Here is a 27,034-nt window from a genome sequence, read left to right as displayed (position 1 = left end):
GGTTTTGTGTGTGAAGAGAAAACAGGACGATTCATGTGAAAGAGCTGAGGCCCCACAGAGCGCTGTTGCATCATCACCGCTCGTCCTGATCCTGAGGTCTGCACACCTGGATGCTTACGGAGCCCAGGGCCGTTTCTCCTGAGGGAGGCAGTACTGGCCCACGTGCAGGGAGCCTGGAGAAGACAGCAGGTCAGGGTGTGTTAAGAGGTGTGGATTTTCACGCTCAGCAAGCTCCTGGGGCGGTCTGAAATGCTGAAGTTGGTCTTGTGGACCGAGGGTTGGCGTGATGACCCCCTTGCATGCCCAGCAGCTCCTGCCCACGCTGGTTGAACTCAGGATGGCTGTGTGGACTGCCGAGGTCATGAGAGGCCCCAGGGTGGTGACAGACAGAGCTGACTGCGTCATTGTTTCAGCCTTTGTGGGCAGGGAAACAAAGTAAGGCAAGAAAGAGAAGCTCAGAATCAAGAGCTTATGCCAGCTGAGTCTGGGAGTCCCCTGGGGCGGGCTGACCCCCTAGGATGCCTGAGCTACCTCACCGCAGGACGGGGACACGGGACGCCCGCTCTCCGCTCCTCTCCTCCCGAGGAGGCCCATATGGAGCCATCACCCATCTGGGGAAAATGGTGTCTGTCTTCGTACACCTTCCAGGGAGTTCAGCAGAGCAGAGCCGCAGGGTGAGGCCAGGAGGTGGTCAGACAGTGACCTTTGACTGCTGAGGGCAGAGGCCATTCAAGCCTGTACTGTGCTGGAGACACTAATTATATTTGCCAGTTTAGTTTTCAGTCAAAATCCATTTTTCACTCTAATTTTCATCTTACGCACGTTACCATAAATGGAAGAGATAAAAAGACTGCTTTGTCAGAATGACTGACTCTTCTCTAAATGGAAAGCTCTTTCCTGAAACAGAGTCCACACGGAGAACAAAGGAAGGGCACAATTTCTTGGCAGCCTTGGGACCGTGGGCCGGCCTGCCCTCAACATGGTGGCGATGGGGGCACTTTAACCAAGCCACGTGTTTCCTTATTTTAAAAACTTGAGTGAGTAATTTAAGACTGGTGAAAATTTCTTGCAAATCTCTTACGCCCTGATGAATTTCTGTTCCAATGAGTTATCAGGAACCAGAGAAACCCTACCTATAACTTAGATCATCAAAGCTATACAACAAATTCTCAACATGGAGACAATTTAGAGACTAATAAAAATAACTTTTAAGGTATGTATTACTTTGAGCTCTATGTTTCTGGTTTTTTTAAGCTTAAAAATGCTCTTTTCTCTTGGCAGTTATGTGAACAGATCAAATATTTAAATACTTGGTTGCTTATATTAAGTATCTGGGCAGGCAGCATTCACTTGGACACTTAAAACAATAAAAAGATGAATAATTTAGTCATGGACTGTGTATATCATCATTTAATGAATACAGAGCACATTGCATTTTCTTTGGATGAATATCAACTGATGAAAATAACCCCATTCACAGCTGTAATTTTGGAAGGTGCCAGGTGATCATTAAACTCTATTCTGATTGCATGAAACCACTTGGACACTTTCTCCCAGCCTCTCATGCTTGGCTTCAAGGGAGTAATTAAACACTCATACTTTCATTTCAGCCTGTATAGCCCTCAAATAGTCTCTGACCACAGTTCCCTCTCCCCTGTATCATCAATCCAAACTCTTCTTCATGCAGATCTCCTGCGAATATGGCCCTTTTATATGATATCAGAATCACAGAGTGCAGACTCTGGAAGGACCCTTGCATATCACCGACACCAGGGATTTTGAAAGCACTTCATGAGAAGTCAGCTCCAGGTTACACGCTTGTCAGTAGAGCTGATGATACAGAGGGAACCTGGGATTCCACTCCTCAGATGAGCCTCCTTCTCTAACTGAGCACTGAATGAGGTCTGCAGAGAACATGATTTGAAAACCAGCGCCTCAGACACACTCCCTGAGGCCCAGAAAGAGGAAATGAGTATTTTTGTATGTATTGCACAAGAGAGGGTATTTGATTTTTAATGAAGCGGTTCACCATAGATTTGTTCAAGTGGGTCGAGTTGGAGAAGATTAGTTGTAGAGTTCTTGTTATTGAAATATAGTTGATGCACAATATTACATAAGTTTCAGGTGATTTGACATTTGCTGCTGCTGCTAAGTTGCTTCAGTCATGTCCAACTCTGTGCGACCCCATAGATGGCAGCCCACTAGGCTCCCCCATCCCTGGGATTCTTCAGGCAAGAACACTGGAGTGGGTTGCCATTTCCTTCTCCAACGCATGAAAGTGAAAAGTGAAAGTGAAGTCGCTCAGTCGTGTCCGATTCTTAGCGACCCCATGGACTGCAGCCCACCAGGCTCTTCTGCCCATGGGATTTTCCAGGCGAGAGTACTGGAGTGGGATGCCATTTCCTTCTCCAATGCATGAAAGTGAAAAGTGAAAGTGAAGTCGCTCAGTCGTGTCCGATTCTTAGCGACCCCATGGACTGCAGCCCACCAGGCTCTTCTGCCCATGGGATTTTCCAGGCAAGAGCACTGGAGTGGGTGCCATTTCCTTCTCCAATGCATGAAAGTGAAAAGTGAAAGTGAAGTCGCTCAGTCTTGTCCGACTCTGTGCGACCCCATAGATGGCAGCCCACTAGGCTCCCCCATCCCTGGGATTCTTCAGGCAGGAACACTGGAGTGGGTTGCCATTTCCTTCTCCAATGCATGAAGGTGAAAAGTGAAAGTGCAGTCGCTCAGTCTGTCCGATTCTTAGCGACCCCATGGACTGCAGCCTACCAGGCTCCTCCATCCATGGGATTTTCCAGGCAAGAGCACTGGAGTGGGTGCCATCGCCTTCTTCACTGGCGTTTGCATATGCCATGAAATAATCAGCACAATAACTCTAGTAACCCCCATACAAACTTATTACTATATATCAGCCACATTCCTATGTTGTATTTTGAATCCTCTTGACTTATCTATTTTCCACAGTTTATTGTGGTCCACACAGTCAAAGGCTTTGGCATAGTCAATAAAACAGAAATAGATGTTTTTCTGGAACTCTATTGCTTTTTCTATGATTCAGCGGATGTTGGCAATTTGATCTCTGGTTCCTCTGCCTTTTCTAAAACCACCTGGGGACATCTGGAAGTTCACGGTTCATGTATTGCTGAAGCCTGGCTTGGAGAATTTTGAGCATTACTTTACTAGCATGTGAGATGAGTACAATTGTGCGGTAGTTTGAGCATTCTTTGGCATTGCCTTTCTTTGGAATTGGAATGAAAACTGACCTTTTCCAGTCCTGTGGCCACTGCTGAGTTTTCCAAATTTGCTGGCATATTGAGTGCAGCACTTTCACAGCATCATCTTTCAGGATTTGAAACAGCTCAACTGGAATTCCATCACCTCTACTAGCTTTGTTGGTAATGATGCTTTCCAAGGCCCACTTGACTTCACATTCCAGGATGTCTGGCTCTAGATTAGTGATCACACCATCATGATTATCTGAGTCGTGAAGATATTTTTTGTACAGTTCTTCCGTGTATTCTTGCCACCTCTTCTTAATATCTTCTGCTTCTGTTAGGTCCAGACCATTTCTGTCTTTTATCAAGCCCATCTTTGCATGAAATGTTCCCTTGGTATCTCTAATTTTCTTGAAGAGATCTCTAGTCTTTCCCATTCTGTTCTTTTCCTCTATTTCTTTGCATTGATCGCTGAAGAAGGCTTTCTTATCTCTTCTTGCTATTCTCTGGAACTCTGCATTCAGATGCTTGTATCTTTCCTTTTCTCCTTTGCTTTTTGCTTCTCTTCTTTTCACAGCTATTTGTAAGCCCTCCCCATACAGCCATTTTGCTTTTTTGCATTTCTTTTCCATGGGGATGGTCTTGATCCCTGTCTCCTGTACAATGTCATGAACCTCATTCCATAGTTCATCAGGCACTCTATCTATCAGATTTAGGCCCTTAAATTTATTTCTCACTTCCACTGTATAATCATAAGGGATTTGATTTAGGTCATACCTAAATGGTCTAGTGGTTTTCCCTACTTAAATCTGTATGCAGATCAGGAAGCAACAGTTAGAACTCGACATGGAACAATAGACTGGCTCCAAATAGGAAAAGGAGTACGTCAAGGCTGCATATTGTCACCCTGCTTATTTAACTGTTATGCAGAGTATGTCATGAGAAATGCTGGACTGGAAGAAACACAGGTTGGAATCAAGATCTCCAGGAGAAATATCAATAATCTCAGATATGCAGATGACACCACCCTTATGGCAGAAAGTGAAGAGGAACTAAAAAGCCTCTTGATGAAAGTGGAAGTGGAGAATGAAAAAGCTGACCTAAAGCTCAACATTCAGAAAAAAAAGATCATGGCATCCGGTCCCATCACTTCATGGGAAATAGATGGGGAAACAGTGGAAACAGTGTCAGACTTTATTTTTTTGGGCTCCAAAATCACTGCAGATGGTGATTGCAACCATGAAATTAAAAGTCACTTACTCCTTGGAAGAAAAGTTATGACCAACCTAGGTAGTGTATTCAAAAGCAGAGACATTACTTTGCCGACTAAGGTCCATCTAGTCAAGGCTATGGTTTTTCCAGTGGTCATGTATGGATGTGAGAGTTGGATTGTGAAGAAGGCTGAGTGCCAAAGAACTGATGCTTTTGAACTGTGGTGTTGGAGAAGACTCTTGAGAGTCCCTTGGACTGCAAGGAGATCCAACCAGTCCATTCTGAAGGAGATCAGCCCTGGGATTTCTTTGGAAGGAATGATGCTAAAGCTGAAATTCCAGTACTTTGGCCACTTCATGCGAAGAGTTGACTCATTGGAAAAGACTTTAATGCTGGGAGGGATTGGGGGCAGGAGGAGGAGGGGCTGACAGAGGATGAGATGGCTGGATGGCATCACTGACTTGATGGACGTGAGTCTGAGTGAACTCTGGGAGTTGGTGATGGACAGGGAGGCCTGGTGTGCTGAGATTCATGGAGTCGCAAAGATTCGGACACAACTGAGTAACTGAACTGAACTGAACTGACTTATCTATTATATAACTGAAGGTTTGTACCTCTTAATCCTTTGCACATATTTTACTCACAAACCTCCATCTCTTCTGGCAATCACTCTTTTTTTTTTTTCTTTATTTGTAAGTGTTTTCATTTTGTTTCGTTTGTTTCTTTTTTGGATTCCTGAGGTAAGTGAGATCACAAGGTATTTGTCTTTTCCTGTCTGCCTTATTTCACTTAGCATAATATCCTCTAGAGCCATCATGCTGTTGTCATTGGCAAGATTTCATTTTTTATGAATGAGTGTATGCCAATGTGGGCTTTCCAGGTGATGCTAATGTTTTAAAGGACGCACCTGTCAATGCAGGAGACATAAGAGACTTGGGTTCAATCCCTGCGGTGGCAAGATCCCCTGGAGCAGGAAATGGCAACCCACTCCAGCATTCTTGCCTAGAGAATCCCATGGACAGAGGAACGTGGTGGGCTACAGTCCGTGGGGTCACAGATTCAAAGACTTAGCGTGCACGCACTAGCTTTATAGGTGTCTGATCTGCTCTTTTACTGTTGTCTGTGTTTACCAGTGAGATTTTTTCCTTTTGTAATTTTCATATGTGTAGCTGTGGTCTTTCCTTTTCACTTAGAGAAATCCCTTAAACATTTCTCATAAGGCTCGTTTAGTGGTGCTGAACTCTTTTAGCTTTTGCTTGTCTGTAAAACCCTTTGTCTCTCCTTTTAATCTGAATGATAGCTCTGCTGGGCAGAGTATTTCAGTGGTAGGTTGTTTCCTTTCAACACTTTGGATATATCATGCCACTCCCTCTGGCCTGCAAGTTTCTTCTGAAAACTCAGCTGAGAGTTTCATGGGAGTACTCATGTAAATAGTCAATTGCTTTCCTGTTGATGCATTTAAGATTTTCTCTTTAACTTTTACCATTTTAATTAAAATGTGTCTTGATGTGAAACTCTTTGGTTTCATCTTGTTGGGAACCTCATCTCCTCCCTGAACATGGGTGAAGGTATCCTTTTCCAGGTTAGGAAAGTTTTCACCTATTATTTTTCCAAGTAAGTCCTCTGTCCCCTTCTCTCTCTCTTCTCATGGGATCCCTATAATGCAAATATTAGTATGCTTGATGCTGTCATAATGGTCTCTTACACTATTTTTAAAACATTGTTTTTCCTTTTCTTCTGTTCAACTTGGTTGTAGGATTCTTAAGAGAGGAATAATATCTTCTATTTTTGTATTCCCTGCATTTTGTTAAATTTCTACCCAACAAAAGGCATTTGATGAGGTAGAAGAGTGAGTGAGGGAAGGAGGGAGCAAACAAGGGGTGAAGGAAATCTCTGGATCATAAACAAGCTGATAGAGAATCAGTGTACACAGACGGAGTGCAAAAGTTTCAGAGGAACAGAAAACATCAATTTGTGGTTGGAAGCTTGTACATGTTTTTTAAGGAAGGGGGTGGTTTCTAATTTAATTTAGTGTCCCACTGAAGAGGCTGTTCAATATCATAGTAATCCAAGTCTATGCTCCCATCAACAGTGCGGAAGAAGCTGAACGCTTCTATGAAGACCTACAGGACCTTCTAGAACTAACACCCCCCAAAAGATGTCATTTTCATTATAGGGGACTGGGATGCAAAAGTAGGAAGTCAAGAGATAGCTGGAACAACAGGCAAATTTGGCCTTGAATACAAAATGAAACAGGGCAAAGGCTAACAAAGTTTTGCCAAGTGAAAGCACTGGTCACAGCAGAGACCTTCTTCCAACAGCACAAGAGACAACTCTACACTTGGATATAACCAGATGGCCAATACAGAAATCAGATTGATTATATTCTTTGCAGCCAAAGATGGAGAAGTTCTACGTAATTAGTAAAAACCAGACTGGGAGCTGACTGTGGCACAGACCATATTGCCAAATTCAGACTTAAACTGAAGAAAGTAGGGAAAACCACTAGACCATTCAGGTTTGACCTATTCACATCCCTTATGATTATACAGTGGAAGTGAGAAATAGATTTAAGAGACTAGATCTGATAGAGTGCCTGAAGAACTATGGATGAAGGCTTGTGACATATTGTACAGGAGGAAGTGATCAAGACCATCTCCAAGAAAAAGAAATGCAAAAAGGCAAAATGGTTGTCTGAGGAGGCCTTCCAAATAGCTGAGAAAAGAAGAGAAGCTAAAGGCAAAGGAAAAGAGGAGAGTGAAAAAGTTGGCTTAAAACAAATTCAGAAAACTAAGATTATGGCCTCTGGTCCAATCACTTCATGGCAAATAGATAGATAGGAAAAGAGTGGAAACAGTGACAGATTTCATTTTTTTGGGCTCTCACATCACTGCAGATGGTGACTGCAGCCATGAAATTAAGACACTTGCTCCTTGGAAAAAAAGTTATGACTAACCTAGACAGCATGTTAAAAAGTAGAGACATTACTTTGCCAACAAAGGTCCATCTAGCCAAAGCTATGGTTTTTCCAGTAGTCAAGTATGGATGTGAGAGTTGGACTATAAAGAAAGCTGAGCCCCAAAGAATTGATGCTTTTGAACTGTGGTGTTGGACAAGACTCTTGAGAGTCTCTTGGACTGCAATGAGATCCGACCAGTCCATCCTAAAGGAAATCAGTCCTGAATATTCATTGGAAAGACTGATGCTGAAGCTGAAATTCCAATACTTTGGCTACCTGATGCGAAGAGCTGACTTATTAGAAAAGACCCTGATGCTGAGAAAGATTGAAGGAAAGAGGAGAAAGGGATGGGAGAGGATGAGATGGTTGGATGTCATCACTGACTCAATGGGCATGAGTTTGGGTAAGCTCCAGGAGTTGGAGATGGACAAGGAGGCTAGGCGTGCTACAGTCCATGGGGTTGCAAAGAGTCGGACACAACTGAGTGACTGAACTGAACTGAACTGAAAGGCAAAGGAGAAAAGGAAAGATGTACCCATTTGAATGCAGAGTTCAAAGAATAGCAATGAGGGATAAGAAAGCCTTCCTCAGTGATCAATACAAAGAAATATGGTAAAACAATAGAATGGGAAAGACTAGAGATCTCTTCAAGAAGCTTGGAGATACCAAGGGAACATTTCATGCAAAATGGGGACAATAAAGGACAAAAATGGTATGGCCCTAACAGAAGCAGAAGATATTAAGAAGAGGTGGCAAGAATACACAGAAGAACTGTACAAAAAAGATCGTCACAGCCCAGATAACCATGATGATGGAACCACTCACCTAGAGCCAGACATCCTGGAATGTGAAATCAAGTGGGTCTTAGGAAGTATCACTAGGAATAAAGCTAGTGGAGGTGATGGAATTCCAGTTGAGCTATTTCAAATCCTAAAGGATGATGCTGTGAAAGTGTTGCAGTAAATATACCAGCAAATTTGGAAAACTCAGCAGTGGCCACAGGACTGGAAAAGGTCAGTTTTCATTCCAATTCCAAAGAAAGGCAATGCCAAAGAATGCTCAAACTACCTTACAATTGCACTCATCTCACATGCTAGTAAAGTAATGCTCAAAATTCTCCAAGCCAGGATTCATCAGTACATGAACTGTGAACTTCCAGATGTTCAAGCTAAATTTAGAAAAGGCAGAGGAAACAGAGATCAAATTGCCAACATCCACTGAATCATAGAAAAAGCAAGAGAGTTTCAGGAAAGCATACATTTCTGCTTTATTGACTATGCCAAAGCCTTTGACTGTGTAATTCACAATAAACTGTAGAAAATTCTTCAAGAGATATGAATACCAGATCACCTGACCTGTCTCTTGAGAAATCTGTATGCAGGTCAAGAAGCAGCAGTTAGAACTGGACATGGAACAACAGACTGTTTCTAAATTTGGAAAGGAGTACGTAAAGGCTGTATATTGTCACCCTGCTTATTTAACTTATCTGAAGAGTATATTGTTTGAAATCCTGGGCTGGATAAAGCACAAGCTGGAATCAAGATTGCCAGGAGAAATATCAATAACCTCAGATATACAGATGACACCACCCTTATGGCAGAAAGCGAAGAGGAACCAAAGAGCCTCTTGATGAAAGTGGAAGAGGAGAGTGAAAAAGTTGACTTTAAGCTCAGCATTCACAAAACTAAGATCATGGCATCTGCTCCCATCACTTCATGGCAAATAGATGGGGAAACAGTGGAAACTGTGACAGACTATATGTTTGGGCTCCGAAATTACTGCAGATGGTGCCTGCAGCCATGAAATTAAAAGACACTTGCTCCTTGGAAAAAAAGCTATGACCAACCTGACAGCATATTAAAAAGCAGAGACATTACTTTTCCAACAAAGGTCCATGTAGTCAAAGCTATGGTTTTTCTAGGAGTCATGTATGGATGTAAGAGTTGGACCATAAAGAAAGTTGAGCACTGAAGAATTGATACTTTTGACCTGTGATATTGGAGAAGACTCTTGAGAGTCCCTTGGACTGCAAGGAGATCCAACCAGTCCATCCTATAGGAAATCAGTCCTGAATATTCATTGGAAGGACTGATGATGAAGCTGAAACTCCAATACTTTGGCCACCTGAGACAAAGAACTGGCTCATTGGAAAAGACACTGATGTTGGGAAAGATTGAAGGTGGGAAGAGAAGGGGATGACAGCAGATGAGATGGTTGGATGGCATCACTAACTCGATGGACATGAGTTTGAGTAAGCTCCTGGAGCTGGTGATGGACAGGGAAGCCTGGCGTGCTGCAGTCCATGGGGCCAAAAAGAGTCAGACACAACTGAGAGACTGAAGTGAACTGAAGTTAAGGGTCTAAGGAATACAGTCTTGCCCAAGATTTGTGTGAAAACATCTTCCTAATATAAGTTTTTCTAGACTGTATGGCAAGAAAGCACATAGCAGCAAGCACACAGGCATTTTTAGACATGTGCCCTCTCACAATTTTAGGCTCATTTAATCCCAACCTGTTGATGTTGAGGACTCTGTTTTGAGATGGGCAGGTTAACTGCTGGGAGATTCAGGAAGGGGCCCAAGAAGAGCAGTGTTATCCAGGAAGGCTGGGAAATGGGCTGGACCCAGAGTTTCCTCTGGTCCTAGATGTGGAGGGTCCTTGACAAAGAACGTTAAGAAGGGGTGAGACCTGGTGTACCCATTTTGCTTTCCCTGTTGAATGTGGACAAAACTGCCAGGTGCCATCCATGACAAGACCCTTCTATGTGAAGACTAGAGGATCTGGGTCAAGGGGACCCACAGCTCGTCACCAGAAGTACTTGGGAGGCCCTTCTTGGGCCTTACCTCCAGGATTCTACTGAGCTGGGGCTTAGGGATTAATCTTTAGGAAGCTTCCCTTTGAAGGGCTTTCGAATGACAAGCCAGGTTTGCTTAATGGGGGAATAGCTTCTCCTGAATATTCTTTGTTCCTCCCACCCCCACCCATTTGTCATCCTGCATTGAGGTTCTTTAGCACATCAGGGCTGAAATAACAGTAGCAGCTCAAGAGCCCCAGGATGTCACTGGGGTACTTAGAGGCTGCTGGTCTCAACAGAAAGCCCACTGCCAAAGAATGCATTTCCTCAGGAAGTTGCTCTAAAAGGCTCTTCGTCACTCTGCCACCAAGAGTTATTCCTCTCCCTGTCCTGGGAGACATCAACCTGCCAAGGCCCTTTGCTTTGTAAGCAGTGGACTGTGACATTCTAGGCTCCTTAGCGCATGGTCAAGCTACCCTGGCCCTACCAGGCTGGCTGCCCTACTGGCTCCAGACAACCATTGGCACCTCCTTCCTGTCCATCACAGAAACCAGATGGTTTCCCTGGGGGCTTCCCTGGTGGCTCAGACAGTAAGGAGTCCACCTGCAAGGCAGGAGACCCAGGTTCAGTCCCTGGGTGGGGAGGATCCCCTGGAGGAGGGCATGGTAACCCAGTCTAGTGTTCTTGCCTGAAAAACTCCATGGACGAGGAGCCTGGGCTACAGTCCATGAGGTCGCAAAAAGTTGTACACAACTGCTCATCTAACACTTTCTTTCTCAGGAAACCAGACAGCACCCTTGCCCGTTCCCAAGCGCTCCAGTCCATACAGCATGAAAATCTCTTCAGATAAACTTCAGATAAGTGTTTGTGTTTCTGACGATGGCCTATTTATCCCATCTATCATAACTATTCATTGGGAATTGCATACATTTAGACTAGAAAATAGCTTGGGCGTTGTGGCATCCAGTTTTTCTTTTATAGGAAAACGGTCCAGTCAGAGGAAGTCTCGACCAATGAGACGTGTCAGCTAGAGCAGAGCCTGGCATCAGGACTCGCCCACCCACTTGCTGCCTGGCTGCAGTCAGGTGACAAGGAAGTGTCAGTAGATTTAACACAATCGTCTATGAACATAGGCTTCTTTCCTCCATACCTGTGGAAACCTGGATGCTGAGCCCATCAAAACCATTGCAGCCACAGATAAACATTCTCCTTGGTTCAGAGAGCGTGACGTCTGTTCATCTGCAAGCAGATGTCATGCTCTCTGATGTATCTGCCCTGAAGTAGTTTCTGTGGAATATTGTGTCCAATTTGTTCTTTTTGTGGTCCTGAGCTTCTTTTCAGAAGGAATGCAGCCTTTCCCGCTCGCTTTGATGGACACACCCTCTGGTGGACTGAGCTGGGATGGGAAGAATGGACCTGTCTGTCCGTTCCTGATGTTTCTTCATCCTCTAGGAGGATTCATGTGGCTCCTGGCTGGGGAGCCACCACCAGGGGGGTCTCAAATAAGAGAATGGAAGCAACGTTTCCTGCCCCTGTGCCAAAGCCCACCTTCAATCTTGCAGGTGCAGAGAAAGGGGGTGAGGCACCTGGGGCTCTGAGGACCCATTTCATCTTCACAACAGCCTCATTATTTTTGCCATTTCAATATGTGTGTGTGCATGCTGTGCTGAGTCATTCAGTCATGTCTGATTCTTTGCAACCCTATGGACTGTAGCCTGCCAGTCTCCTCTGTCCATGGACTTTTTCAGGCAAGAATATTGGGGTGCAATGGCTACCATCCCCTTCTCTAGGGGATCTTCCCAGCACAGGGTTTGAACGCTCATCTCTTGCGTCTCCTGCACTGCAGGTGGATTCTAAAGCTGCTAAAGCTGCTGAGCCATCAGGGAAGCGCAAAGTGAAATTGGTAGTCACAAGGTCATGTGCAACTCTTTGCGACCCCACAGACTGTATCCCTCCAGGCTCCTCTAACCATGGGATTTCCCAGGCAAGAATACTGGAATGTGTTGCCATTCCTTTCTCCAAGGGATCTTCCCAACACAGGGCTAGAATCTGGGTCTCCTGTATTGGCAGGTGGAGTCTTTACCACTGAGCCACCAGCAAAGCCCCAAAGGGAACTCGTCCACCACTTCAGTAGATGATGTAAAAGCCTCCTTTTCCCTATTCAGAATTTTCAGAACTATTGTTGAACTTTTAAAATTTGATCTCACCTTTAGAATCAATTTGTCAAGTTCCATGGAAAATACTATTAGAACAATCTTGTTCATTTCATTTTTTCTCACACCTTACATATCCTAACTTCTTATTTTTTAAGATCTGCTTTATTTATTAATTTTGCATAGACTTGTGTTAGATTTTCCTATGATTATAGATTTGTTTGTTGTTCTTTGTGATCCTATCAGCTTTTGTTTTGTATGTTTTGAAGGTATGTTGTCAGATGCATAATCACCATATCTTCCATTGTTTCATCATGTTTTTCATCACTTTTCATGATTTTTAATTAAAATCTTACTTTTGAATCTTAATTTTATTATATTGGCTTTCTTTTGGTATGTCATTTACCAGGTTGATCTTCATTCATTTTTTTAATATTCTTCCTTTTTTGTGGGTTTATTGTCTTTGTGTCTTTTGTAAACATCTTAGTCCTGAGTTTTAAGTGAATTCAAGTTTATAATGGCTTTATAAAAACTTGAATTAATTTGCTTATATTTGTTTTGATTAATGACAAGTTAATTACTTCTTACATCTTATTTTACACAAATATATTTTAACTAAACTACAGTATTTTTCTCATTTGCTTGTTTTTTGTTGTTGGTGGTTTTCATCTAGTAATGAAGAGGATTTACTAATATACTCCTCCAGGCTGTGGAGTTACCATGGTTACTTACTTGGCACTTCTTTGTTCTATGTTCATTTTTCTTCTTGTTAAATGTCACTGTTAAGTAAATCTTTTGGCAAGTCTTTAAGTAGCCTCTCATCTTGACTTCTGAATGTTGAAAATGCCTTTTTATGTCCTATATATTATATAGTTTAACTAGGTATAGAATTTTATGTTGAAATTGTTTTCCCTCAACCCTTTGAATATTTTAGGCATTTATTTTTTACTGATGACATTTCTGCTGAATGTCATTGTTTAGAAGGCAACCTGTCTTCCCTGTAAAACCTTCTGTAGGTTTTATAATGTGCTTATCCTTAATTTTCTGAAGTTTCATTTGGGTATATCTTGATGTGAATTTATTTTACCTTACAATTCTCGATAGTTTCTCAATCTGAAAAGTCTTATCTTTGATTTTGAAAAACAAAAAAAAAAGGATTTGCTTTTTTCTTTTCAAATATGCATCTAGCAAATTCTGTCTTATTTTTTCTTTTGGAACTTCTTATTAGGTGAGTTTTTGAATCCTTTAAACTTTCATACATGTTTCTTAATTGCACTTTCATTTTAAAGCCATATTTAGGTGAATTACTCAGAGGTAGTTTTAACTTTGCTGGTTATTACATTGATATATCCAGTCTTAAAGGTATGCTATTTTATTTTAATGAATATATTTTTCATTCTCAATATTTCCGGTTGGGTTTTTTTTCACATCTGCTTGTTTTTATCTCAGGTGTTCCTTAAATTCTTATCCTGTATTTATCGCTGTTATGACTTCCTTTACTTACTCAGGGTTGCAAACATACTTATTTTATATCATACTTATATTGTGCTATTATTTGTGATTTGTTTGCAATACTTGTTGCCTGACTATTGGTATTTGTGGCTATCTTTCTTAGTATTCTTTTTCTTTTTTGTCTCAAAATGTCAATTTTCTACTTTCTCTTTCCCCATCTCCATCTGTGCTCACCTCTTCCTAGATATTATGTGATTCTTTCTAATCAGACAAAAGAACGGAAGGGGCACAGAAAACGCCAGCTTCATATTCTATCCATGGCAACCAGTGAATGAAGGGGTTGCCTGACTTAGAACCTTATGGCTCAGCTGTGTATTTTTTCCCTTTCACAGCTCAGGGAATGATCATATAAGCCCACGGTACTGGGTACTTGCAGCCTTTTCTCTCTGGTTTCCAGAGTGGAGCAGTCCCATCCCAGGAGCCTCAGCACCGACTCGGGTTCAGGTCCTTCTCTTCTCGTGGTGAATTGGTGTTGGTGCCTGTTTGGTACCTTCCTTGTCATGTGTCTGGAGTCACAGCCCAGCAGATTCACAGCTTTAATTCACAGCTCTTCATCACCTGATGTCTTCTTTCCTTCCTGAACTATGGGCCTGTTTCCCTTTAGGGTTGAGTATGGATAAGTCTTTAATATAAAAAACAAAAACAAAACAGTTTGCCTTGGAGAAGAATAGTTTTAAAGATTGAACTCAGTGCCATCTTGAAAAAAAAGCACAGTTGTATTTTAATTTCTTTTTTAGGAGTCATGTCATGCTGCTGGCTCTTCCCAAATTTTCAGTGGAGGGAAATCCCTAGACCCTTCGCAAATCCAATGCTGTCAGGACCAAGTTCCTTCCAGTCCCTCGTGCTGTCTGGTGAGGTTGGAACTTGAAGTGCTGTGACATTTGTCCTTGGTCAAGCTTGATATTGTGTTTGGAAATCCCATGATTTTTTTTAGCAGACTCTCCTAGCTCTGAGAACCACGGGCTCTGTGTCTTCGTGGGGCTTACTCACAACTTGGATGAGAACTGAGCCTGAGACAGAACCCTGTTCTGGTCCCCAGAGGTTCCCTGTTCCATACCAGTTGGCACCTTGGCACTGTTTCAGTGTGTTTTTTCAAACTATGAATTCACTCACAGTGGAAATTTGCTAAACAACACTGAGTCATGGAGGCAGAGAGCATATCTGCTGTAAGAAGAGGAATTTCAAACTTGATTGTGCCAGCTACTAAAGATTTGACTGTAAAACAAGTTGCATCATTTCCTGCAGCTTTCTGTTTTCTCATGTAGCAAATGAAACTTAGAAAACAGACGCTTGTGAGGTCCCAGTGGAGCACTGGGTCAAGCTCCTGACGGTGGTGAAAAGAATTGTCCTCCCTTCCTACCTTTCCCTTGATCGGCATTTATTCATTTTGCCTCTGTCCCTTCACTCAGCCAAAGACTTGTCTGGAATCAAGGTTTCTACATCCCTGAAGTGATGCTGGTCTGTTAGTCTCTTAGTTTCTAGTCATAGGTCGGGTCCATGTAGATCTTCCATCTTCCCAGGTGGCTCAGACCATAAAGAATCTGCCTGCAGTTCGGGAGCCTCGAGTTTGATCCTTGGGTTGGGAAGATGCCCTGGAGAAGGGAATGGCTACCCACTGCAATATACTTGCCTGGAGTATTCTATGGAAAGAGGAGCCTGGTGGGCTACAGTCCATGGGGTCACAAAGAGTCGGACACGGCCAAGCAACTAACACTTAATACCTAGATCTTCAACCCACACAAAGGAAGCAGCATTAGCAAAGAACAGAGAAGTGATGTAGGTAGGGAGATGCTCTGCTGTAAGACTGTTGGAACACAGCGGGGTGCTGGAAATGGTTCTGCTAAGGAAGTTGGTGTCCAAGACAGAAGAATCTCTCAGACCAGGCTAAGGAGGTCAAACTGTCTTTTGGGCCATGAGGGACCAGCACACATTCTTAAGGGGAGGGGTGGTGAAGTGTGGTCACATTGGTGTCAGTGTGGGTTTAACGGGGGAAGGAATGAGAGGATGGAGATCTCTAGGTAAAAGTGCACGAGGGCTGAATTAAGTCAGGCCAGTGGTCCTGGAGAGGAGGGGAGAGAGGCGAGCAGGAAGGACTTTCCTGGGTTAGAATCCACAGGACTTGGTGACCAAGGGAGCATGCGGGGGTAGAAGGTGAGACACAAAGAGGGGTCAAGTACGGCCTCGAAGCTTCTCACTTGGGAAGCTTGGTGATGGAGGGGACCAGGGCTCTCCATGTGGTCCTCAGACCAGGGGGCACCTGCTGGACATGCCAGTTCTCTGGTCCACTCCAGGGGTATCTAATCAGACACTCTTTGGAGGCAACTCGGCTATTTGTTTTAACAAGTCCTCAAGGTGATTCTACTGCACACAGAAGTCTAAGAACCACTGAGATGGATAATGCATGGGGAAGAGCAGGTTTGGGAGAAAATAATAATGTTAGACCATATATTGTGGGCTTTGAGAAAACTGTGAGGCATCCAGGCCACGCCCGGCTTGCAGCTGTTATGAGACTGGTGATTAAAAGAAACATTACATTTTTAGATAGAAATTTGCTAGACCTAAGTGTTTACATTTTAGAGATTGGTTCATTTTTCTAGGATTCCTAATCATTTTATTTTTTCAACTGAAATCACGTGGGGTTATCAGATAAATAAATAATTTTGATACCACAAAGTTTCTTACCTTGAACTTCAGTTAGAAAAGATATTAAAGGAAGGGAAAATAGAGCTTTCACCTTAAGCATAATTAAAGTGCTTGATCCAAATAATGTTTGAATTTCCATCCTGGAAAACAAAACGTGAGGAACTGAACTTTGAAAACTACATCTTGAGCAAACGAGAGATATTTCCTCCTGACATTTCAGAAGGATATTTACACCCTGATGCCACTACACATTGTAATTATGTAATTGCACATTATAATTGCACATTCTAATTACATGATCGTACATGTTATGCTAATTATATAATTAGACTTAATGATAGCAATTGTGCAAGTACATAGTATCAGAATCAAAATGAATGAATTAAAAAACTAGGGTACACATGAGAATTATAACTTTGCAATATAATCCTCAAAAAATCTAAAGCAGCTAATGGACATTTCACACGACTTAATGGATAGGAAGGGAAGCTGCCTCTTTTGTTGGTTATGCTAACCGCTGCAATGTTGCTAAAATGTGATAAAAATTAATGTGCGTCATAAAATTTGGAAGCAGAATGCAAAAGAAAAAGATGGAGAAAGAGAAGCAACTGCAAGAGTGAATAGGAGTTAAACAGAGCAGATACAATTCTGTTTTTATCCTTATTCATATGTTCCCTCCTGCTCTGACAGCCATCAAGATTTTAATCATATCTGAATTCCTGTGCTTTTGTCATTTAACTGCCAACTTTAAGATTCTGTGAATGGGACATTCACTGTAATTACAGTTCTCCTGAACTTCCTCAGGATTTCAAGTCTTTAGATAGTATCTCGAAACCTTGGAATGTTTATTTTTAAGAGTTTCAACTGATCTCCATCCTGGGAAAATAAGAGTCGGCTAACAGTTATTCCTTTAATGTGGTGATGCGATCAACTTTTGCTTGTTTTGTAAGCCAAGGGTCTTAGTATAAAGAAAGCAGCACAGGCTTCTCCTTCCCACGAGCCCACGACCCGCCGCTGGGAGGCGACGGGGCAAGAGGGCTCGTCTGTCTCTGCATTCCAGCTGTCAGCTCCGGAGCACAGAGAGGGAAGCGTCATCTCCAAAAATGCAATTTTAAGTGCACGTTCTCCCTAAGATTCACCAAAATGCCTGGTTTAATTCCCTGGGGAACCTGTTTCCGCCTGTCACAGAATCTTGGGCTGTCTTGAGGCTGACAGAGAGTGGGCGCGGATTTGATTCTCTTTCCTTCGATGTGTGGGAAGAACCTGCGCTGCCAGTTACTGCTTGGAGGTGGACAGGCCTGATTTCTCCTGTGCTTTGTCCTTTCCCCATCGGGTTCCCCAGGACGTCTCATGCCTCTGTCTCAGTCCCTCATCTGTCCTGAGGGGATGACCAGTCCCTGCAGCTGGCAGCTGGAAAGGGGACCAGCACCGCCTCCCCAGGCTGATTGCATTGTCACCGCGCCGCAACAGCCCCCGCTTCCGAGGGTCTCCAAGCTCCCAGTGGTGGTCTTGACCTCCGTGGCTTCTTGGGGTGGCTGAGCCCAGGCTTGGGGACAGCACTCATGCAGAGGGGGTGCAGCCCTAGAGCAGCATCCTCCCCTCACCGTGAGAGGACCACAGGGTCACGTGCTGGTCTGTCGTAAATGGCACACTCCCTGGAGATGGAACATCACACTGCGTTTCATTTTCAACCCCCTGAATGTGGACAGCACCGCTCTCTGTGCTTTGGGTGATTCAGTGTCCAGGTACTCTTGTCATTATGAATGAGAGGAGCAGAACCCACCTCCCGCAGTGGTGACACACCTCGGGCATCTCCTGGCCTCTTAGGCTTGGTCTATCCACGGGGTCAGATTCACTTTCTTCCTGTGACTCAGAGTGTTTTAGCCCATTTTGCCGAAAGGGATGATACAGTAAGTTGTGAGACCAGCGTTCAGTTATCTGGAGCGTTTTCTGCCTGTGAATTAGAGAACTGTAGAAGACTAGACATCTCTTAGGGAATACACACCCAGAGCCTACATTCATACGAGAGGGACTGTGTCTTAGAACAGATCAGGGGACTGTCCGAGGAAGGATGAGCTCTAAGCCGTGTCCTAGAATTCTAGTTCTGTGCCGTCCCTGCGACCCTCCCGTCCTGTCTCCCTTCACAGAATGATGTGGGTCCATTCGCTGGTGTACAAAGTGCTTATTGAACATCTGATCCTAGGCTGAGTCACGAAGAGGAACAAAGGTGAGAGGCGAATGCTCCTTGCTCTGGACCTTGCGGTTGATCGGAGACACGCAGCCTGCATGCGAGTCAGACAAGGGCTGGGGAGAGACTAGAGACCCATGGTGAGAGGCTGGGGAGGGGGACGGGCCCCCAAAGGCTCAGGAAGCAACTGAACTTCATCTTGAGGAGGGACAGAATTTCAGTGTTGGCCCAGGGGCAGCCCGGGGTGGGGCGGGGGTGTGTGAGCAGAGCTCCCCCCAGAGAAAGTGAAATCAGTCAGGACCCAGCGTGGCCTGAGCCAGGGGAGTCCTCAGAGGTGCGCTTGGCCAAGTGATGGAAGTCTTGCTTTGGGGCTGAGCAGTCTGAACTTACTCTGGAGGTGAAAGGGAGCCACTGGGGATTTGGGACAGGAGACAGAGAGCATCAGAGCATCAGAGGTGGAGTCTGGAGAGACGTGAGCAGGGACTGGGATGCTCCGAGTTGGGAAGAGGGGTTTCTGTCACTTGTCTTTAGACCTCTCTTAGCTGAAGCTTCCGTCTTCTCCTCCTTTCCTGCAGTTTGTGAGTTTACAAGTCACTGACAGTCCCCTTCTTTCAGTTTCTCTCTCTCTCCTCTGCCTTCCACCCCGTCTCTCCTGATTCCCCTCCTCTCTTATCTGTTGATTCGTCAGTGTCTTATGGAATCCCAACCGCAGGTCTTTGCTGCACTGATCCAGGGTCCAGGTTCAGACGATGCCGAGGGTGTCAGACACCCCCTTGGCCTGGAGCCTGGTCTAAGAGGGAGGGTGGGGGTGTGTGATATTTCCCGTGATGTGCTGAGAGTGGGTGCTAAGGGCCCAGTGCCGACCCCCCTGAGAAGGGGTGGGCAGGCGTCTTGGGAGACCTGCCTGTCCTCCTGAGTCTTGAAGGCAAAGGGGTAGTGAGTTAGATGGACGAGGTTCGAGGCAGGATGACATTCTAGGCAGTGGGGCCGGGCATACGGGGAACAAGCATCAAGTTGCGAGGGTGACCTCCCCACTCACACAGAGTTCAGTGCAAGGATCTCCTCGCCCAGCATGACGCCTCCTCCAACCACTGCAGGTCTACAGAACAGCCCAGAACACAGCCTCCTAACCTGCCCAGGGAGTCCCATCAAGACCACCTTTCCCCAAACTGTGTCTTCTCCACATTGGGTTCACCTTACTCTGCTCATAGATTTTTCATGTAATAGTTCATCTTCTAACATACTATAAAAGCTACTTTGTTTTAAAGTGTGCCTGTTTTCACTCACCTGCTTCCAACCCCACCTCATCCCCCATCAGTGGAACACAAGCTCTAGGTGGGAGGGTTCCTGTGGACAACTTGAGCTTCAGGAAAGCAAAGTATTGGTCTCAGATCACAGAAGCAGCAGCTGGCTGAGCCAGACTGCAGTCAACCCCAGGTCCCTGGGCTTCCAAGACGTGGGCGCTGGTCCTCGGCCATTCACCAGAGCTCCAACGTGTTAAAACACATCTCTGAGTTCCTAAGAGTGTAAGGAAATAAAACGAGCATCTGTTGGTTTTCATTAGCAGATGCCTTTTAAAGATTTTAGGAAGCTAAAACAAATACTCAGCTAGAAAAGGTCTGAAAGAGCTTTAAGACGCCTTTCATATGGAGTGACTTAAACATAAGCTATGGATTACATTTCCATTAGCCCAGTTAATCCAACCAGTGTCTTCTCATCTTAAAACGCTGACTTTGGTGTTTCCTCTGGACCCGCAATCAGGCCTTCAGGTACTCACGTGGCTCTGACTTGGAGAGTGAGGCTCACATGTGTAAGAGCAGCGAATGGTTCAGAGGACTTTGGCACCAGGCGTCATTATGAGCGTATTCCGTGTGTTAACACAAGTGACTGCCTCCCGCCTCAGAGACTCAAGGGGGTGGGTTGCGTGGGGTGGGCTGCATTCTGTGGGCAGGAAGCCAGGTTTGGTGGTTGAATCACCTCACAAGTCAGCGACAGGATCGGGGTCCATACCCCACTGTCACACACCCGCGTTCTCATCCTATAGCAGCAGGCAGACTGCTCTGGGCTCCAATTCTTAAACAAATCCCACTGCTCTGTGAACCTCAGGATTTTGTCTGTAACGAGCAAATTATTGTCCACCTCACAGTGGAGCAGGTCTGTGAGTTCATGAAGAGGGGTGGTTTGTCAATTCAACAAAATCTGAACCTTTTTTTTAAAGCTGTGAGTACTGCACAAGATGAAGGGGCCCTTATCAACCTGCCTGACCCTGTCTGCTCTGGAGGCCTCTTCTGCAGGCTCTGACAACCAGGCGGCTGGGAGTTCGGGTCCCTGATTCTGATCACTGGCTTGCCTGGGCTCTCCTTGCAGTTACTAGAGACCCAGATCTGTGAGCTCTAGGAACAAGGATAGTTTCTGATTCAGCTAAGCATTCACTCATAGGAAGAGGGCAGACACGCCATCCCACTGGGGGCTCTGCTAAAGACAGTGACATCCCTCATGTTTCCAGTCTTAAAGAACTAAAAGAGTCTCTCAGAAAGAAGCTAATTTTATAACCTTACTACATGTACATGTTATAAATAAGAGTATATATCTGAATTAATCTGCATTCATTGTGATATGCATTTTAAAAATACACTCCTATATATATTTCTCAGAATATATGTCTCATTATAACCTGGAGTGTCTATTTATCTGAGAATCTGTTTCTAGGTTTAATCTACTTGGGTTGCCTGCATTTCTTATTTTCTGTATATGAGCTTCCCTGGTGGCTCAGTGGTAAAGAATCTGCCTGCAGTGTAGGAGACTCGTTTGGTCCCTGGGTTGGGAAGATCCCCTGGAGAAGGGAATGGCAGCCCACTCCAGTATTCTTGCCTGGAGAATCCCATGGATGGAGAAGCCTGGGGGTTATAATCCATAGGGTTGAAATAGTCAGACATGACTAAACTACCACCACCATTTTCTGTATATAGACTTTTTTCTTTTGAATAAGGAAGTCAATCTGTGAAATAACAAAAGTAATCATTCTAAATAAGTGTGTTGGATGTATGTGCTGCTCTGGGATCAGGTACACACACACACATATGCACATGCTTGCACATGACAAACATATACTTTATTCTACTCCTTCTCTGAAAATCTCTGCATTGAATGTCTCATTAATGGCATGAGTCATAAGAAAGTAAGTCCTTTCCCTTTCTAAAATTTTCTACTTGCTCATGATTTGAAATGAGTATTTCGTTCTAGCAGAAGCTACTACTTGCCATTCGAGGTAAGCCTGACAGTAGTATTCCCATTTCCTGTAGTTCATTTATTTGTTACGGTTTTCCATGAATGCTGCTGTTTAAAAACACTTTGCCATCTGATTAGCACTATTTCAGCAGATTTTGACAAGCCACGGGAAAAATAACTCATGTGCAAGCTTCCTCTGTCCAAAGAAAACGTGAAGGCACCGCGTTTGGGCACTGCAACTGGGAAAGGAAACCAACAGCTATTTAGTCTGATATGTGTGTGGCAGGGCAGGGAGAGGGGATTAATGGAATGCTCAAGTGGATTATAAAAAGCAAGGCATTAAGTATTGGAAAGGTCTAGCAATTGGCACTCAACAGTGAACGGTGAGATCGTTTCTCTCAAGCAGGCATGAAACCAGCCAGTGCCTGTAGGCAAGACCACCCAGGAGCTCGGGCAGGCGTGCTGAGCTGCACTGCGCATGCGCGATGGCTGGCTTCATGCTCTGCGCTTGCAGAGATGGAGACTCAGGTTCAAGGTCAGCCTGGTCCACTGTGTGTGGCCTAGGAAAAGCCTCTGTGCTTCAGTTTGTTCACTATGATTATTCCCATTCTCAGCCAGTAACTTCCCGAGGATCCCAAGAGAGCGTGTGACATAAGACAGAGAAGTTCCATCTGAGTTTTCAAAGAAAGTGCCACACTAATTACTATCCATATTATTATGAATCACATAGACATTTATTTAAAACCGCCAATTTACTGCTGTAATTAACTACATTTAACTACATCAGGAGAATGCTGGGCTGGATGAAGCACAAGCTGGAATCAAGATTGCCAGGAGAAATATCAATAATCTCAGATATGCAGATGACACCACCCTTACGGCAGAAAGTGAAGAAGAACTAAAGAGCCTCTCAATGAAAGTGAAAGAGGAGAGTGAAAAAGTTGGCTTAAAAGTCAACATTTAAAAAACAAAGATCATGGCATCTGGTCCCATCACTGCATGGCGAATAGAAGGGGAAACAATGGAAACAGTGAGACTTTATTTTCTCGGGTTCCAAAATCACTGCAGATGGTGACTGCAGCCATGAAATTAAAAGACACTTGCTCCTTGGAAGAAAAGCTTTGACAAAACTAGACAGCATACTAAAAAGCAGAGACCTTACTTTGCTAATGAAGGTCCAGCTAGTCAAAGCTATAGTTTTTCTAGTAGGTATGTATAGATGTGAGAGTTGGACCATAAAGAGGCTGAGCACTGAAGAACTGAGGCTTTTGAACTGTGGTGCTGGAGAAGACTCTTGAGAGTTCCTTTCCACAACAAGGAGATCGAACTGGTCAATCCTAAAGGAAATCAACCCTGAATATTCATTGGAAGGACTGATGCTGAAGCTGAAGCTCCAATACTTTGGTCACCTGATGAGAAGAACTGACTCATTGGGAAAGACTCTGATGCTGGGAAAGATTGAAGGCAGGAGGAGAAGGGGACGACAGAAAATGAGATGGTTGGATGGCGTCACTGACTCAATGGACATGAGTTTGAGCAAGCTCTGGGATTTGGTGATGGACAGGGAGGCCTGGAGTCTTGCAGTTCATGGGGTCACAAAGAGTTGGATACAACTGAGTGACTGAACAACAACAAACATATTATCAAATATTTTGTGTGAATATATGGTGTGCTATATGAATTGGCATTATATTTTTATGAAGACCTACAAGACCTTTTAGAACTAACACCCTAAAAAGATGTCCTTTTCATTATAGGGAACTGGAATGAAAAAGTAGGAAGTCAAGAAACACCTGGAGTAACAGGCAAATTTGACCTTGGAATGCAGAATGAAGCAGGGCAAAGACTAATAGAGTTTTGCCAAGAAAATGCACTGGTCATAGCAAACACCCTCTTCCAACAACACAAGAGAAGACTCTACACATGGACATCACCAGATGGTCAACACCGAAATCAGATTGATTATATTCTTTGAAGCCAAAGATGGAGAAGCTCTATACAGTCAACAAAAACAAGATCAGGAGCTGACTGTGGTTCAGATCATGAAATCGTTATTACCAAATTCAGACTCAAATTGAAAAAAGTAGGGAAAACTGCTAGACCATTCAGGTTTGACCTAAATCAAATCCCTTATGATTATGCAGTGGAAGTGAGAAATAGATTTAAGGGCCTAGATCTGATAGATAGAGTGCCTGATCAACTATGGAATGAGGTTCATGACATTGTACAGGAGACAGAGATCAAGACCATCCCCATGGAAAAGAAATGCAAAAAAGCAAAATGGCTATCTGGGGAGGCCTTACAAATAGCTGCGAAAAGAAGAGAAGCGAAAAGCAAAGGAGAAAAGGAAAGATATAAGCATCTGAATGCAGAGTTTCAGAGAATAGCAAGAAGAGATAAGAAAGCCTTCTTCAGCGATCAATGCAAAGAAATAGAGGAAAAGAACAGAGGGGGAAAGACTAGACATCTCTTCAAGAAAATTAGAGATACCAAGGGAACATTTCATGCAAAGATGGGCTCGATAAGGACAGAAATGGTCTGGACCTAACAGAAGCAGAAGATATTAAGAAGAGATGGCAAGAATACACAGAAGAACTGTACAAAAAAGATCTTCACGACCCAGATAATCATGATGATGTGATCACTAATCTAGAGCCAGACATCCTGGAATGTGAAGTCAAGTGGGCCTTAGAAAGCATCACTATGAACAAAGCTAGTGGAGGTGATGGAATTCCAGTTGAGCTGTTTCAAATCCTGAAAGATGATGCTGTGAAGGTGCTGCACTCAATATGCCAGCAAATTTGGAAAACTCAGCAGTGGCCACAGGACTGGAAAATGTCAGTTTTCATTCCAATCCCAAAGAAAGGCAATGCCAAAGAATGCTCAAACTACCACACAATTGCGCTCATCTCACATGCTAGTAAAGTAATGCTCAAAATTCTCCAAGCCAGGCTTCAGCAATATGTGAACTGTGAACTCCCTGATGTTCAAGCTGGTTTTAGAAAAGACAGAGGAAGCAGAGATCAAATTGCCAACGTCTGCTCGATCGTGGAAAAAGCTAGAGAGTTCCAGAAAAACATCTATTTCTGCTTTATTGACTATGCCAAAGCCTTTGACTGTGTGGATCACAATAAACTATGGAAAATTCTGAAAGAGATGGGAATACCAGATCACCTGACCTGCCTCTTGAGAAATCTGTATGCAGGTCAGGAAGCAACAGTTAGAACTGGACATGGAATAACAGACTGATTCCAAATAGGAAAAGGAGTATGTCAAGGCTGTATATTGTCACCCTGCTTATTTAACTTCTATGCAGAGTACATCATGAGAAACACTGGACTGGAAGAAACACAAGCTGGAATCAAGATTGCTGGGAGAAATACCAATCACCTCAGATATGCAGATGACACCACCCTTATGGCAGAAAGTGAAGAGGAGCTAAAAAGCCTCTTGATGAAAGTGAAAGTGGAGAGTGAAAAAGTTGGCCTAAAGCTCAACATTCACAAAGCAAAGATCATGGCATCCGGTCCCATCACTTCATGGGAAATAGATGGGGAAACAGTGGAAACAGTGTCAGACTTTATTTTTTTGGGCTCCAAAATCACTGCAGATGGTGATTGCAACCATGAAATTAAAAGATGCTTACTCCTTGGAAGAAAAGTTATGACCAACCTAGATAGTATATTCAAAAGCAGAGACATTACTTTGCCGACTAAGGTCCATCTAGTCAATGCTATGGTTTTTCCTGTGGTCATGTATGGATGTGAGAGTTGGACTGTGAAGAAGGCTGAGCACCGAAGAATTGATGCTTTTGAACTGTGGTGTTGGAGAAGACTCTTGAGAGTCCCTTGGACTGCAAGGAGATCCTACCAGTCCATTCTGAAGCAGATCAGCCCTGGGATTTCTTTGGAAGGAATGATGCTAAAGCTGAAACTCCAGTACTTTGGCCACCTCATGCGAAGAGTTGACTCATTGGAAAAGACTCTGATGCTGGGAGGGATTGGGGGCAGGAGGAGAAGGGGACGACAGAGGATGAGATGGCTGGATGGCATCACTGACTCGATGGATGCGAGTCTGAGTGAACTCTGGGAGTTGGTCATAGACAGGAAGGCCTGGAGTGCTGTGATTCATGGGATCGCATAGAGTCGGACACGACTGAGTGACTGAACTCAACTGAACTGATACCTCTAACATGGTCTTCTCAGGTGACACTGGTGGTAAAGAGTCCGTCTGCTAATGCAGGAGATGCAAGAGTCACCGTTTCGATCCTTGGTCTGGAAAGCTCCCCTGGAGAAGCAAATGGCAACCTACTCCAGTATTCTTGCCTGGGGAATCCAGGGACAGGGGAACCTGGCGGGCTGTAACAGTCCATGGGATAGCAAAGAGTCAGACACAACTGAAGTGACTGTCGTGTATGCGTGCATACCTCTAATATATGACAAGATACTATTTAGCATTATTTATATTAATGTTTGTTATATTAACATGTATTATTTTATGATTAATTATATTTAATTATCAATTATTATGATTAGTTATCTTATATCTGTTCATGTTATTTACAGGCAAGTCCCTATTTAAGAAATCCTGGTAAAGATTGATGAATGAGATGCAGCTGGACTTGAGATGATTCTTTTTTGAAAAAATATATTTTTTTAGGATAATTTCTTTACAGAATTTTGTTGTTTTCTGCCAAATATCAACATGAATTAGCCATAGGTATACATATGTCACTTCCCTCTTGAACCTCCTTTCCATTTTCCTCCCCATCCCACCCCTCTAGGTTGTTACAAAGCCCCAGCTTGATTTCCTTAAATCTGATCTTTTCCCTTTACTTACAGATGCTGAGTGTTAACAAAAGTGGCTGGAAAGACAGGAAGGGCAACACAGCCGAAATAATGACTCCAAGGCCAATTACAGATCAAACGCGTACTGAGATAAATTACCTTTGAAAGAAAAAATCAGTATAAACATATAATTAAATCTATCAACATTAAAAAGTTTACACACATTTGTAGTGACTACATCTGTTTTGTGAGGCAGGTGATGTGGATGGGAGGATACCGGATCAAGTGTTCAAAAACCTTAGCTCCGATCCTGGCTTTCCTGATGCTGGGCGTTCAGTGC

The sequence above is a fragment of the Budorcas taxicolor genome, chromosome 11, assembly GCF_023091745.1.
Source record: "Budorcas taxicolor isolate Tak-1 chromosome 11, Takin1.1, whole genome shotgun sequence".
In the NCBI taxonomy this organism is placed as follows: Eukaryota; Metazoa; Chordata; class Mammalia; order Artiodactyla; family Bovidae; genus Budorcas; species Budorcas taxicolor.
This window is presented reverse-complemented; position numbering follows the sequence as displayed.